This window comes from Pinus tabuliformis, chromosome 1_1, assembly GCF_031772625.1.
Source record: "Pinus tabuliformis cultivar Carrire ecotype Pingquan chromosome 1_1, CPIR1, whole genome shotgun sequence".
NCBI lineage: Eukaryota > Viridiplantae > Streptophyta > Pinopsida > Pinales > Pinaceae > Pinus > Pinus tabuliformis.
In genome coordinates this window covers 957,672,375-957,689,024 of record NC_142297.1, presented here as the reverse complement: position 1 = coordinate 957,689,024, position 16,650 = coordinate 957,672,375, and the positions used below count along the sequence as shown (strand labels likewise).

The window sequence follows — 16,650 nt, the reverse complement described above, 5'->3', positions numbered from 1 at the left end:
AATAAAATAAAAGAAAAGTAAAAAGTAAATATAAAAATAACCTTATAATTGATCCATGGTATTCATGTGGAATATAGCTTATTTAAAGGAGAAATTAAACAAACTTAGATCCATGTTAACTCCAGATCTACCAAGCAGAGTTAAGATAAACATTACATTATAACATCTCTCCCATAATGGACTGGAGCTCACCCAATAAGCTTTAAATCACCAATCACATTCAAAACAGATATTTGTTAACTTTCTACAAGCATTATGCCTTAAAACAATGCATATGCATTCGTGAGATTATTAAAAAGGGATCCCATATCCCAAGCATAAGACAATTCAATATTTTCCTCGAAGCAAAAAATCAGCCCAATAAGCTTTGAATCACCAATCACATTCAAAGTAGATATTTGCTGACTTTCTACAAGCATTACGCCTTAAAACAATGCATATGCATTGGTGAGATTCTTAAAAGGGATCCCAAATCCCAAGCATAAGACAATTCTATGTTTCCTCCAAGCAAAAGATCACCCGTGCACTCGCAACCACTAATTATTCATAAATTTATTAATAAAAATAAAATTGCAATACAAAAATTTCCTTTTTAATTGGGCAGAGATTGCATTTTTTTCATTATTACATTTTAATCTATCACTTCATTAATCTAACATTCTATTACAACATCTATGCCTACTAGATTATAAAGCACCTCCCAACACATTCACGCTGCAAAATCAGAAAATAATTTCATCCTAATTTTATATTTTAAATAAAATAATATTCCACACTAATAATATGATAGAAATGTTGTATAATATAATGTGATGTAAGCATTTTAACTCAATTAAAATAAAAATAACAAAATAGTAAAATAATAATATTTATAATAATAAAATTATTTTCATTCAATTTTATTTTATTATTTGTGACTTTACTATTTGTTTCTAGTTCAAATTTTTTTTTGTTTAATAATATTATTAATAGAATTAATTTTATTAACAATATTATTTATAATAATAAAATTATTTTCATTCAATTTTATTTTATTATTTGTGACTTTACTATTTGTTTCTAGTTCAAAGACTTTTTTGGTTCAATTTTATTTTATTATTTGTGACTTTATTATTTGTTTCTAGTTCAAAGACTTTTTTTTTTTAATAATATTATTAATAGAATTAATTTTATTAACAATATTATTTATAATAATAAAATTATTTCATTCATTTTTCATTATTATTTTTTTATAAATTTATGTATAATTTATTTTATTTAAAATTTGGAACAATTAATTTGATCATTTTATTATTAAATTATTAATCTAGCTTAACCAAAACAATATATTATTAATTTTTTTATTTTTATTTTTTCTTTAATAGCAAATGGTTTTATATTATAAATATATTTTTTACTAATAATAAATTTTGCCTCAGCTAGTTAGCATTTCTTTATATCTATTTATTTTGATGAGTATATTTTCTCTTATATTATGGACCAATAAAAGTGAATTCAAAAATAAAAATAACTCTATAAAAATATAATAATAATAAAAAAAACATCCATAGTATTGACTCATAGTATTAAAAATCTATGGTATTGGCCCATAGTATTCATGTGAAATAAAATTAATCCTATAAAACTTAAAATAATAAAAAAACAAAAATGACCCATGGTATTTATGTGATAACAATAACAAAATAAAATCAACCCTATAAAAACAAAATAATAAAAAAAACAAAAAAGACCCATGATACTGAGAACCTATGGTATTGACTCAAATTATCCATGTAAAATAAAAATAACCCTATAAAAATAAAATAATAATAAAAATAAAAATGATCCATAGTATTCACGTGGAATATAATCTATTTATCTCAGAAATTAAACCAACCAAAATCCATTTAACTCCAAATCTATCTAGTTTATCAAATCTCTTTTCAGTCTAAAAAAATTTACCTATCAAAAAATTTAACTCCAAAATTAAAATAAATCTAGACTATTTATAAACAATAATTACTTTCATAATAATCCTTAATCAAAATACCAAACTTAAATGTAATTTCAACTTTTTTTTTTTTTTTTTTTTTTTTTTTCTTTTCCGAAGGTGGCAAAACCTATCAAACTCAGGGGTCAAACCAACAGTGAGGACAGCCATCTCTGGCTGCTATCCGCGAATGTTGGTGTGACTCATCACTGTTATCAAGGAAAACCACGCCACCTGTAATAACCCGCTGGTGGTCCGTAAGGGAGCAGGCTTTCACTCCTGCCAAATGCCTCTGGGTCTTGGGCCGTTAACCTGTTTCCTTACGTCCGAGGAAGACGAGCTCTTAGCCAAGCAGAAGCAGTTTTACGGCATACTCCAGGCCGAATAATTTCAACTTTTTAATGAAAATTGTAAACACAAAAATTATAATATCTTTGAATAAAAAGTAATAAAAAATTGATTAATTTTAAGTCGCTGATGTACTTTCGTCGTGAAACTCACTTTTAACCTGTGGCAAAATACAAAACCCTAGTTGTAATTCATACTCGACGAAAATTGTAAAAGCAAAATAATATTTTTTAATAAAAGCAATAAAAAAAAATGATTAATTTTAAGCTAACCCAGCCGAGCTAATATCTAAGCGGACGTGTCGGACATTGAGTCCTAGGGCTTGCGCCGCCTATAAAGGTATCTATCCCATTGTCCAACGAGACTCAACTACTGGGGGCAGGGTGATCCAGACTTCTTCGCCGAGTACAGCGACGAGGCAAACTGACGCCAAATACTAGAGGTTGTAGGTAAGAGAAGCTTCGGTGCAGTAAGTTCCTCCACTCAATAATCTCCTCTACTCATTCTAATGTAGTTCTTTTCTTAGAATAGCAATTCTATAAATCTCCTCTACTCATTCTAGTGTAGTTCTGTTCTTAGAATAGCAATTTTATAAATCTCCTCTACCCAATTTCCACTTCAAGTAAAATAGCAATGTCTGTAAATCTGTTCTTCAAGAGATAGAGGCTAGCCTGGACTTCTAGAATAGATGCTTTTTTTTCAGCATGAAAAAAAAGCTGTATATTTTTATTATTTTCCAGTATAGACAATACATACGCGGATAATAATTCCATGAGATGATCCCACATCTAGAATGCAAAAAGAAATATTTGATAGCAGTCCTATATATACCACACAAAGTTTCAAGAAGATTTAGATACTATGATCTATCCATATAGGGAAGCAACAAGGATTACCAGGGCAGCAAGGTTGTATATGCATACCTTTGCTTATGAGGTAGCCGTAGTTATGAGCATGAATAAGAAAACATACCAGAAATTTTCATAGTTAAAAGATTATATACCCGGAAAACAAAAGTCCTGTATTTGGAAGTAGGTGTTGTCCATTTTGATGCTAGAATAGATGCTTGCCTTAGTCTTAGTAATGGGAAGTAGGTGTTGTCCATTTTGATGCTAGAATAGATGCTTGCCTTAGTCTTAGTAATGGGATGTGGCATGTGACCAGCGCCTAAAAGGCACTTTTAGGAATATGATGATATTGCTGTTTGCTGGATCCTTAGTCTTAGTAATGGGATGTGGCATGTGACCAGCGCCTAAAAGGCACTTTTAGGAATATGATGATATTGCTGTTTGCTGGATCCAATTTTGGGAGTAGAGATTCAGAGAATGGAATCTTAATGGCTATAAATCGACAGGAAGAAAATTGATTCCACAAAGTTGTGTTTCCCTCACTACCACTGCATGGCCGTACTTGCTAAATTCTGATTTGGTCTTGTTAATATATTCCTAATTATCTATTCTACATTCTCCCATTGTTATGCAGGGAGACCCTCTCCATTTCAGTAAGGAAGAGAGGTTGTACTGTTCTGTATAGTAAAAATTCTGATTTGGTCTTGTTAATATATTTCTATTTATCTATTCTCCATTCTCCCGTTGTTATGCAGGGAGAGCCTCTCCATTCTCCCGTTGTTATACAGGGAGACCCTCTCCATTCCAGTAACGAAGAGAGGTTGTACTGTTCTGTTCGGTAAAATTTTTTGCTAGATTAAATAAAAAAAAATTAAAATTAAAAATAATAAAATTAAAGGTAAAATAATAATTATAATTATTAATTAAAACGTTTTTACTTAATATAATTAAATAAAAACTAAAATAAAAATTAATAAATAAATTAAAAAAATTAAAATTAAAAATAATAAAAATAAAAATAAAGAAATAATTATAATTATTAATTAAAACATTTTACTTAATATAATTAAATAAAAATAAAACAAAAATTAATAAATAAAATTAATAAGTATAATTAATAACTAAATCAGTCTAGATTTATTTTAACTTTAGATCAATTTTTTTTCACTTTAAAAAATGTTTATATTTTTCAGTTTAGAAAAATGTTTATTAATAATTTGATTCTTCTTGATTTTTAGTAAATCTATTTTAACTTTAGATCAATTTTTTTCACTCTAAAAAATATTTATTTTTTTCAGTTTAAAAAATGTTTTTTTTTCAGAGGAAAAAAATCTGGATAGATTATATTGAGATCATATAAAGTTCTGTAAAATACATAAAATAGACTGAAGATCTAGATCAAAAAACATTCGATCATAGGATGTGCCAATCTGGAAACCATAATGAGATGACTGTGAGGTAAAAAGACGCAAACACAGTCAAGATGATGTCCATCGAAACATAGGAACAGCATAATAAAAAACCAAGCAAGTGCATGAGCAAAAAATAAAGAGATTGCTGGAGCATTCGGATGGCTGTAGGAGAAAAAGACTAAACAGGAGGCATGAAACCTTGAATCTTCGATATGATAGAGACCGGCGATATGTTGGAGTCCTGAAAGAGACGGTTACACCTCCATTTCCAGATATTCCAGACTGTAAGGAGAAATAAAGCGTGCCAGGAGGGTCGTTGAGAGGACCACCAGAGAAAGGCTTCCTATACCGAGGAGAAATGAAGCAAGGGAGAACTATATATAGAGGACAGCTCAGTCCATATAGCCGAAGAAACAGAGCACCGAAAGAACATATGAAAGTTCGTTTCGTGCTCAAGAAAACAAAGATGGCAGCGACCCGGACCATGCCACCTTTTCTTCTGAGAACGTCCCAGACTAGGTTCCTGTCATAGAAAAGAAGCCAGCCGAAGAGGATAGACTTTAAAGGGCAGGAGGCTTTCCATAAATTGAGAGGGAAGAGGGAAGGGGGAGGGGGAAGGTGGGAAGAAAGGGCCGAGTAGAGACGCTTGACAGTGATGGGGTGGATAGAGGAGTCCGGGGACCAAATTAATTCATCCTTTGTTCCGAGCTGAAGGATTCTTTTACACTTAATAATTTGATTCCTTTTGACTTTTAATAAATCTAGACTCAAGATGGATCTCAACTAGTTATCAATTTTTAATAATTAAATTATAGATAATAAAGTAAGATAATGTTGACAAAGAAGGTAGAAAAATGGTTCGTGTCTTTATTTAATTACCTTCTGTTTACTAGGTTATAACCAATTTTTAATAATTAAATTATAGATAATAAAGTAAAATAATGTTGACAAACAACGCAGAAAAATGGCTCGTGTCTTTATTTAAGTACCTTCTGTTGACTAGGTTCCCCTTTTGCCGTATTAGTTTGTTTTAAGGCATATTTCTTTCGCCTTGTGCTTTCCGACTTGTCTTTTAATCTCGTCTTAGAACAACGCTGCCGTCTTTGTTGACTGAATAGCATGCTTTAGAAAGGTATGAGGCGAACTACAAGTCCTTAGCAATTTTGATGGAATACTAACCTTTGTATCTCTTCGGATTTAAGACGAAGGAAGTCTGTGTTATACGGTGCAACCCAGACTTTGGGATGTGTTTCTTGAAGCAGTTTAAAAAAGGATGAACATTCTAGCTTAGTATGCACTCCAGTAGTATTTTGCATGTTATCATACTTTTTGAAATAAAGCCATATGAATAGTGCTTTGTTTAGGAATGTAGAATTCTAGATCATGTTTTTTTTGGTAGTTGTCTTGGTGGTTGTGTACATTAGGAGGCCCAACGTGTCTTGCATAATATTTGAGTTCTTGCCATCGAAGTGAAATTGATCGAAGTTTATAACTTGATTCAATTGTTTAAAGGCAAAAGTGGTTTAATCAAGATGGTAGTCGAAACAGCAAGAAGGTTCCAGTAGCTTCATTATATAGATCACGAACCTCAACGATGCAGGTGGTCTGAGAGACCTCTCTTATCTCCACTCTGCTTTTGGGGCAGGGTACAGGGAAGGGCTGTCTGGGGTTTGTTTTGGGCTAGTCTCTTGCAGCTTTCACAAAACCAAATACAAAGAAAGCAGAAAAAGAGGAAAATAAGTTTATCATTTTGCATATGGGAGAGGATGGGTTTTTGCATTCTATTTCTTCGTAATTGTCAAGGTTTGCAAACACATTAAACACATTATCCTTGGCTGGTATCTTTTAAGAAATTAGTTCTTTGGCTTTCTGGGGTTTGAGCTCCACTAATATTAAATAGACTCATTCAACATTGGGGAAGGCCTTGGAAGTTCAAGATTTATTACGAGATTCTTTACATCTTTTGGTTGGTAAATGATCATTTGGCAAACAAATTGGTCTTTGCCTTCAAATTATATGGCGATTGAGGGGTATCAATTAGGACTGGTACCTGTCCTCAGTCTGTATTTTGTCATTTTCATATGGGCTTGGTATGGGCGGTCAAGGTTGTCAGGATTTGGCTTGGTTCTTATGTTGTCTTTGTTGCTGGTCACATTAATGTTGCAACATCTTTGGGGGTTATTGAACGTGGGAGCATTAAAATTTCTTTAATTTATTCAATTGAGCACAGCGAGCTCCACCTTAAAAGATTTTACAGTAAAAAATAAGACAATAGGAAACAGTTTCTGCATTCAGGGATTTAACCTAAAATTATGGATAGCGAAAAACTCGAAACACCAATTAAAATAACAGCTACAAAGTATCCTGACCTACAAACACATACTGGTGATAGCATGAACATGAACACACAAGCAAACACAAAATTTAGAGCGCTCAAAACTTGTATTGCCCGAAGTGTTTGCTATCTTTTTTTTTCAGGTTATGCAGCTGGGACGCCTTATTTTGAGGATGGTATATAGGGTAAAACCCTAGAATATTCAGGTCAACAACAGGGCTTACAGCCATTACATCTTCCCTCATTTTGAGGATGGTACATAGGGTAAAACCCTAGAATCTTCAGGTCAATAACAAGAAGCTCAACTCCATTACATTAGTATACTTGTTAAGAGCTCAACATGTCAACATGTCAGTATACTTGTTAAGAGTTAAGAGCTCAACATGTCAGTATACTTGTTAAGAGTTCAACATGTCAGTATACTTGTTAAGAGTTCAACATGTCATTAGAGTTCAACATGTCATTTGAGCTGAACCTGGCCAAAGAGGATAACAATCATTTCTCCTAACCATCTCATTTGAGTTTGAGCTGAACCTGGTTAAAGAGGATAACAATCATTTCTCCTAACCATCCGATCTAACTCATTGACATTGACAGAAACACTTGCCACTTATATTGCTCAATTGAAACTTGCTTTCAGTTTTCCATAGCCTTTACAATAGAAAACAAGTATGTTCAATTTATATTGTAAATTAGATTTAACCCAAAGGCCAAAGTAGCAAATGACTTATATCTTTCCATTTCAATAGAGATGCCCTTCCCTTGTGTGCAAGAATCTTAGAAAAGGTAATGACATAAAGTTACTTTGGTTAGGTGAGTTGATTGGACCTGCCTAAAGTTGATTTGCTTGGAAGTTGAAACAATCCTTTGAGAGGTGTATACAACTCATAACAACTAAGCAAAAACCGTGGTTACTATTAATAGGTTCCCTAAACAAATTTTAAGGAAATAATATAAATTGTATCTAGGAAATAAATTATTCTAACAGATGTGATCTGCCTAGTACTAGTAGCAGTTGGCGTTTTCAGAGTGATACAAACTAATGGCTTGCATCAAAGGTGCAACGACGGATGTAGCACTAAGGAAACATGTTGGACTTTCTTAGACCCAAATTAACTAAGGAAGCATTGCAGGTTTCTTGAGGCAAACCAATGAATCCATATATGAGCATTGAGAAGATTATGAATGCAATGTTTAATTGATGGAAAATAATATCCGCTGAATCTTAGAATGTTGCTAGTAATGCTTTGCTGGCTGCAGGGACGATAATAGTGTGGAATCTGTTAAATATCTTTGCTAATGATTATGCCAATGCGAATTTAGAAATGCTAGATATTATAATCATGCAATTATGTTGATACTTCAAAATATGTTCATGTTACAACCAGTCTTGGCAGTATCCAGGAACATAACATTTACTCAGTCAAAGTTGAAAGCACAGTGACAAAAATAAAGTTCAAATGGCAACTACAAAAGTCATTTTGCCAAACCAGACAATATCTCTAGCAGTCCTAGCAATTGCATAAACAGAGATGTATAGTCATGCCGGCTAATAGTTGAAGTTGCTATGTATAGTGGAAATAATCTACAATTAGTAGCTTAGATTCAGAGTTCCTAATGAGCTGCAAATAGAAAGATTAAACAGCGTGCAATTTAAAAAAAATAAAATATCGTTGGTTGACCAATTGAAAGTTGTCTTGCTTTCCAGATTTGGGGAGGAGGATTCAAATTTCTTCTTTGGTGGGCTTTTACCGAATCATCTTGCTCTTTTTGAGAAGGGTGTGTTTTAGATGATTCCTTGGTATATATCCAGTAGTCCCTAATAAGATGCCCATATTTATGACAATGTTTGCATCTAAAGGGGTTATATTCATAATCTAGAGACTGCTCTAAACACTATCTTGATAATAAATATCTATGGAGGCTGGAAGAGGTTGGGAGATATTTATGTAAACACAGATTTGAACATATGATGTGCATCACCCTCTCTTAGTAGCCTCCAATACTTCGAGAAAGTTGCTGATTGGCATTGTTGATACCTTCAAAGGTTTCCTCCTCCCAAGATTCCTTGGGAAGAGAATAGAGACAGAGCCACACTGGCACAACAAGAAAGTCTTCCTTCAACGGGTTATATTGCTTCTTCCAAAGTCCCATGAAGAGTCATGCGTTGTTGAAAAAATATGACCCTCCAAAAGCTCTTGATTTTTCTTCCAAGTTGGAGAAAATCACTGTGAACTTTGAAGAAACCTTTTGCCCCTAGCTCCAGTTCTATTTGACCTTGGAGGTTCCATTTGTTTCAAATCTACTCAATCAGAGACTTTTTGGTGGCCCATAATCCAATAAATTTGCACATTCGAGCGTGATCCTGCATATATTAGATATATTCTCTAATTTTGCTAGATTTAACCTCATATATTAGTTCTTGCACCGCTATTGGTAGGCAACACCTTGGATTTCTAGCTTGCCACATTGCACCTAGTGGAGGTTTTGTTGCGAAACCATAAACCTGTCTTTGTTACGTTGCTCTATGAAAATGATGCCGACGATGAGGAGTTGAAGGGGATACAAGTAGATCTAGAATCGTTATTGTTGTTTTTCCATGATCCTGGTGTTTAGGATAGAATCTTAAATCATTGACGCTACCAAACCAAGAATCAAAACTACTTCGCACAACGGAACAATATACAATAATAAATCTATTAGTGCACAAAATATACACAGCATTTTACACAAGTATGTACAACAACCCAATCTTCGTTATATTAATCCAACTGAATAATACAATAGTCTAGGGTTCCCCTACAAGGGATAATGGCTCTCATACATCCTGATACAAAGATATAAAACTGGGGCTTGGTGTCAGTCCATCGACAACCAATCTACCCTCAAAAAGATACTTTGACCATCTGGCTGATGTAGCGTGTAATCACAGCTCCTCTCGGTCGTACCCTATACCTACCCAATCCTTCGGCTCTCGATCTGCAACACTGCCTCTATCAATGATCCAAGTCCATCTAGCCATTGAACCTCGACTATCCAATTTGCTTACTAGTTGTGCCCTAGTCCATCAAGGGCAGAACACATCGAGACTCCTGTCAAGTTGTTCACAACTCCGTTTGTGAACAACTCACAATTGCCCAGTACTGCTCCTCAGTTATTCAGGGACTTCAACCCACTATAGTCCTCTTGCACTGCTCCAATGAAGACTAACATGGAGCACGGAGGGTTGCGACCTATCACTGTAAGATGCCCATCTCTCACAATGAACACAGGTTAGGAGGACTGCCCATCTTCTGCTGTAGATGTCCTTCTTCACACCTAAGTCTAGGGCTACTAAAAACTGCTTCTGGCTGATCAGACCTTTGAGTTTTTCTTCTGCCACTCTAGCAACCACCTTAGTCCATCAAGATGGTGCACAATGGGCTCCAACTTGGGCAACATCACACTATCCTCCTGTTACCACTCATACTAGCAGGGGTCCTAAAAGGGGATCTTTGAAGGGTTACTACTACGCTGAGGGAAACAATGGAGCGATAACCCACTATCACCTCGACTAAGGAGCCCTACTCTTTACGGATTTTCACTGATGGGAGGAGACCCATTATGATAAGGATCCTGGAATCCTATTCACAAGAGAGGCTCAAATATGTGGCTTGCTTGTCTTGGAAGACAAGATGGAAGGCTCTCTAGGAAGGGCTTGGGGAAAATTTCTAGGGTTAGGTTTTGAGTATGTGTCTTATAAACGAGATCCCTAAGCCCTAGAATCCTTGTGGAAACTTGGGTTACAGGTGATATTTGAAGAATTAACCTTGATAGTGCATGGGATCGCATGGGACCAAGTGGACCCGAGGTTTGGTCAAGGGGATAAGATTTAGCAACCAATGATTTGCTTGACTTAATTAGGGAGGGGAAAGGGATCAAGGAATGAATTTTCAATGAAAGACAATGAAATGATCCCAGTGAGGTTTCTAGCCTAAGGGAAACCAAGGGCAAAAATTCGTCTTCGAGCTAGGGATTGTGATATCTCAAGATCCCATCGTCGGAATCTCATGAAATTTGGAGGGCTTCTTGAGGACACACGAGCGTAGTTGTGGACCAAAAATTGGAGTATTTGGATGGCTATATTGTGAGATAATTGATTCCCTAGGTGACATAGAGGACTAGACCTAGAGAAGAGGCAAGGGGAGAAGGAAAATAGGTTTAAGGTGATCACCTTTGGGTGGACCAGTGCATAATCCTTTGGGGAGATTGGAGTTAGGTAGAATTATGGCTATGGACCTTTGAATTTTTGAAGTCAAGGAGGACTCAAAGACAACTTCGCTTGGCACTAGGGTAACAACAAAAGCAACTTCAAAGACTTTATACTTCGTTTTGCAAGATAAATGGCTTGTCAAGATGAATTTTAGTAATGAAACATCCCTAGGAACATTCATTCATTATACATGGCCCATACATGAAGCATTCACTATCCAAAAACAAAATTTCCACAACTTCGCATAAGAGATGCAACAAATAAGCCCTAGTATAGCGAAATCCCAACAACAATGTATGTGACAAAATTAGAAAGAAAGAATAGCATTAAAATGTACTTACATGTATAAGAATATATCCAACCATCCAAAAACTTGCCATCAAGAAGCTCCAAGACATATGAAAATTATCCAAACATCAAAATTCATTCCATGCTCCAAAAATTCGTCCTCCGAGAAGGATAGCAAAAATCTCCAAAGCGATACTAGTTCCAAATCCAAGTGATGAAACTAAAATGAATCCCCATCATTTTTATTTATACACTTCTAATGAGTTCGATTTAGCTACTTGGGCCTACATTAGCCCCTAAAATAAAATAATGTGCAAAACAACTAACTTTTGGTGACAAGCCCACCAAACTAGCTCATAAACAAAAGAATAAGCCTCTCAAGAGGTCAAATGATCAATAATACATGTCGTTGGGCCTTTTAAGAAGCCTGATGAAGTCCATAAGTGCCACAATGATGAATAGGACTCCCAAAAGTAGTGGACAAGGGGTTGGCCCCTTGTTCTCCAAATAATAAACATGTGGTGCTCCTAATGGGTGTGAGGGCACACAAGTAACCTCATGGGTCTCCAAATAGAGAGAAGATGTCTATAGACCATCTGCAAGGACTCAATTGATGGTGTAAGTGATGCCACATCAACACATAAGTCCTGGGTCATCTGCCAAGCGCATGGTACAACTGTGGCGCTAGCTGGGCATGGTGAACCAGGTGCATCTTCTTTGTCCAATAGGTGAATCTCGAGCAATCTCTGAACATTCCCGGGGATCCATGGAATGCTGTCTACTGTTGTGGATGCCCATGGCTCTTTACACACACCCTACATGTGCCAATGTAGTCCTTTGGAGGGTTAGGACCCCATATAGGGAGACCAAACTCAATATGGAGGCCATCTACAATCCTACATAAGATCCAATGCGTCCCCTAGCCTTCCAGTACAAGAAGTCATTTAAGGAAATCGAGTTAAAGAATTTACAAACCATGGACAACAGGTGGAAACTTCATAATGGCATGCCCTTCCATAATGGGCTTTCGCATGTGCTAATGTCTCCAAGCTCCAAATGGGGTTAACCAAGTATCCTATTAGGTGGTTTCTACTTTTAAAGGGGATAGTATGTCCAAGGTATAACCTCCAAAGGGTGGTGGTCTGTGATAAAGAGATGAATGAAGTAGGGAGTGAAAGGGGAGCCCTGGGCTACACGCTGGGTACAAGGGTAGCTAGTAAAAGGGAAGCCCACACTTGGGTATATAATGTATAGGAGACAACAATTGTGGTACACGAGGTGCCGAGGTGCCCTTGATTTTTCCACCCTTCTTTATATGCCTTTTGCCTTTTATGATTTTCTTTAATTAACTACTTAGGGCTCAAGGGATAAGAGCATGATGTGTAAGATATAGCAGTGGATACCCCCTTTAAGGTAGGGCGGTTCATTGCCTACCAGGGGTTGGGACAATCATGGGTTCCTGAATGATAAAAGAGGCTCATCTAGGGCCTATAGGAACCAAGGTGATGGCCATGATGATGGGGTAGAGCTCATGTATTGGCTTTTGCCCACGTGCTAAATGTGTTTGTCCCGACCATCTTTTGCATTTTGTGGTACATCTTCCTGTTGAATGTGGCCAATTATGCTTTTACTTTTCTTTTCAGCTGCATCAACCTCTGGGGCATCATTCCAGGCCCGACCCAAGGTGTGGGCAAGGGGAAGGGGAAGGCTAACCCTATGTGGACCTAGTGGAGGAATGTGGACCCAGGTGGGAGAAATGATGAATGGGGTTATAATGAGTGGAAGGGGAGTGATATATGTGGATGAGGGAGTAGGACCACGCAACCAAAATCAGGGTTTCCCATGTAGTACCATCTCTAAAGCCCAAAGGTCAGTAAAAGAGATCCCACGGGACTAGGGTCCAAGGTTAACATCCAAAAGAGGTATAGGGGACAAGAGCACAAACCTAACCCACTCTTTCTGCTGAATCCCCCCATTAATACATGCCCAAAAGTATCTATGATAAGCAAACTACAACACTCAATTACCAAATGACAAGGCATACCTTTAGGTTTAGGAGGCCCACCTTCAAACATATGATCATGACAGATGGGTGAGGTACCACATCGCTGGCTTAGGTGGCGGGAAAATGGCACAACGAACTAGTTGGTGGCTGCAAGGTGCTGCCGACTGAGAGCCATCTTGGAGAAATTTTTTCTCCTAGGGATATCACCCACAAAATGGTGGGTAACATGTCCAATAGACCATAAATGCCCAATCCATTATCCACATTTGGTCCACTCTCGTGCTACCCTCCAACAGACCATGGGTGAACAATCCTTGTTGTAGCATCTGCTCCTAGTTAGGGCATCCATCCATTATGGTAAGCCTTCCTCTTGGCTGCTAACAGACTTCTCCAAATTGTCCTCTCCTAAGAAACCCATCCAACTAGCATTCATCCATCATCAAGAGACCATCTGCAACCATACTGCTGTTGCCCTCTTGTCCTTGTCTTTAATGCACACTGCTGTAGCTTCCGATCACTGGTTAGGGCATTCAACACTCTGTGACAGCCCTCCAAAACTGCTACAACAATCCTCTAGTCATTGTGTTTCCTCTCCCACTGGTCTGTCCTTACTTGTTGTCCACTCTAGACTCCACAAACACTGTTTTGGCCCTTGTAAACTCCACACAAGGCACCCTACAGGTGGTTGTCCATGACAACAAGACAAACTGCCCTCAAAACCCAGTAAGGAGACTGTTTGAGCTGTGGCTTCCCAGAGATGACTGTGACTGGGTTGGATGAGCCTTCCTAGCTCACTCGCTCTCCCAAACAGTCCTCCACAAGCTGCTGTAGCATCAGCTACCCCTGCGGCCCAAACATAATACCATACCACTGTAAAACATGCACACAACAATGCTAAACATGCCTGGTTTGCTGCGGCCTGATCTGGCACATGAGACACACAAAACTGCCCTTGAAAGCTGCCCTTAAGTCACCTCTTGGATACCTTAGAGCTGCAACCTTTTCCCCAAAAGAATCCGCACCTAAAATCTTCAAAGGTATCCTCTCCAAACTTGGCTGTGTAGTCCCTTTATCTTTCCTCAGATCCGCACCAAAATCACAGAGCTAATCCATGCGGGAATGCACTTAGGATGTGTGGAATAGCCTCCCACTCGACCTCGTTTTATACAAGTCTCTACGATAATGTCTAGCCCATCTAGGGTCACCTCATCTCAAGGCCAACTTGACTTCTCTAGACAATTTGCCCACACTTAACTTCAAAAATTAATATCTCCACAAGGACAACTCGGAATTCAATGATTTTCGTTGCGTTGGATTCGTCTCAACGTCCTCTATCATCTCCATCCATCATGTCCAATTTTCTCCATGGTTTTCGCCCCAACATCGATGGGTACAAATCAAGCTACAAATCTCAAAACTCCTCCTTAGCGAGGAAGGTGCTTCCAACACTAGGAAGTAACCATCAACATCATCCGGTGACACTAGTCCATCTAGCGTCCATCATTGCTGCATACTATGTAAAATGAACCTTGCAATCTCGGTAGTGCCTTTGCCTCACCATATTTGAACCTGAAGATCCTAAACCTCCATAGGGTTGCTCCCTTTGAGGCTAGACTCCCTCTGAGCCTACACGATCTCCACTGGCTCAGTCTTGCAATCACTCATCCTCTTGGATCAAACACCACTTGTGCAAATCCCTCCAATCTTGGGTATGCAACATCACAATCTAATGAAGAAGCTAGCTTGCCAACCTGTAGTCCATCACATGAAGCAATCTCGATCATCTTGATCTCATCCATGCCAAAGCAATCCTCGAGTTGTCCCAACGATCCATGGCAAGTCAAGGGAAGTCCATGATCAACAACCTGCCCTACAACAAACTGTTGTTCACTAGGCTCACCACCAATCCACCAGAACTCCCAGCCAATCTCGTTGCCAAGCCAGTCAAGACCACATCTCCATGTCTTTAGCTGAACCCTCTTCTCCACGATTTAGACACCTAGAACTCCCTTTGAGTTGCTTCGCTGTGCACACTCTGATTCACTATCCCTTCAAAGTAGCTTTGATACCATGTTGTTTTTCCATGATCCTGGTGTCTTGGATAGTATCTTAAATTACCGACGCTACCAAACCAAGAATCACAACAAAACTACTTTGCACAACGAAACAATATACAACTATAATTCTACTAGTGCACAAAATATACACAACTTTTTACACAAGTATGCGCAACAACCCAATCTTTGTTATATTAATCCAATTGAATAATACAATAGTCTAGGGCTCTCGTACCAGGGATAATGGCCCTCATACATCCATTGATACAAAGATACAAAACTGGGGCTTGGTGTCAGTCCATCGACAACCAATCTACCCTTAATAAGATACTCTGACCATCTAGCTGATGTAGCATGCCATCACAACTCCTCGGTTCTAGCTTGTACTTGCCCAATCATTCAACTCCCGATCTGCAACACTGCCTCTATCAATGATCCAAGTCCATCTGGCCACTAAACCTCGACTATCCAATCTGCTCACTAGTTGTGCCTTAGTCCATCAAGGGCACAACACATCGAGACTCTTGTTGAGTTGTTCACAACTCCGTTTGTGAACAACTCACAACTGCCCACTACTGCTCCTCAGCTACTCAGGGACTTCAACCCACTATAGTCTTCCCGCGCTGCTCCAATGAAGACTAACATAGGGCACAGAGGGCTGCCACCTATCACTGTAAGATGCCCATCTCTCACAATGAACATAGGCTAGGAGGACTGGCTGTCTTCAGCTGTAGATGTCCTTCTCCACACACAAGTCTAGGGCTACTAAAAACTGCTCTTGGCTAATCAGACCCTTGAGCTCTTGTTCTGCCACTCTAGCAACCACCTTAGTATATCAAGATAGTGCACAACAAGCTCCAACTTGGGCACTATCACATTGTCCTCCAACAGACCATAAATGCCCAATCCACTGTCCACACTTGGTCCACTCTCACGCTGCCCTCCAACAAACCATGAGTGACCAATCCCTGTTGTAGCATTCGCTCTTAGTTAGGGCATCCATCCACTATGGTAACCCTTCCTCTTGGCTGCTAACAGACTTCTCCAAACTGTCCTCTCCTAGGACACCCATCCAACTAGCATTCATCCATCATCTAGAGACAATATGCAACCATATTACTGCTGCCCTCTTGTCC

General features: G+C 37.8%; 1 protein-coding gene across 4 annotated transcripts in view; it reads left to right on the top strand.

Annotated features, from left to right (window-relative positions):
* The first annotated feature begins 2,645 nt into the window (after positions 1-2,645).
* Positions 2,646-16,650, top strand: part of LOC149217667 (phosphomethylpyrimidine synthase, chloroplastic-like) — a 47,693-nt gene continuing 33,688 nt past the window's right edge. For 3 of the 4 annotated variants that reach the window (XR_016251282.1, XR_016251283.1, XM_089393028.1), the window contains exon 1: positions 2,651-2,786. The gene's annotated coding sequence lies outside the window, so the exon portion shown is untranslated. Of the gene's footprint in view, positions 2,787-16,650 lie in introns of all 4 variants that reach the window. The other variant, XM_089393029.1, reaches the window with a different exon arrangement.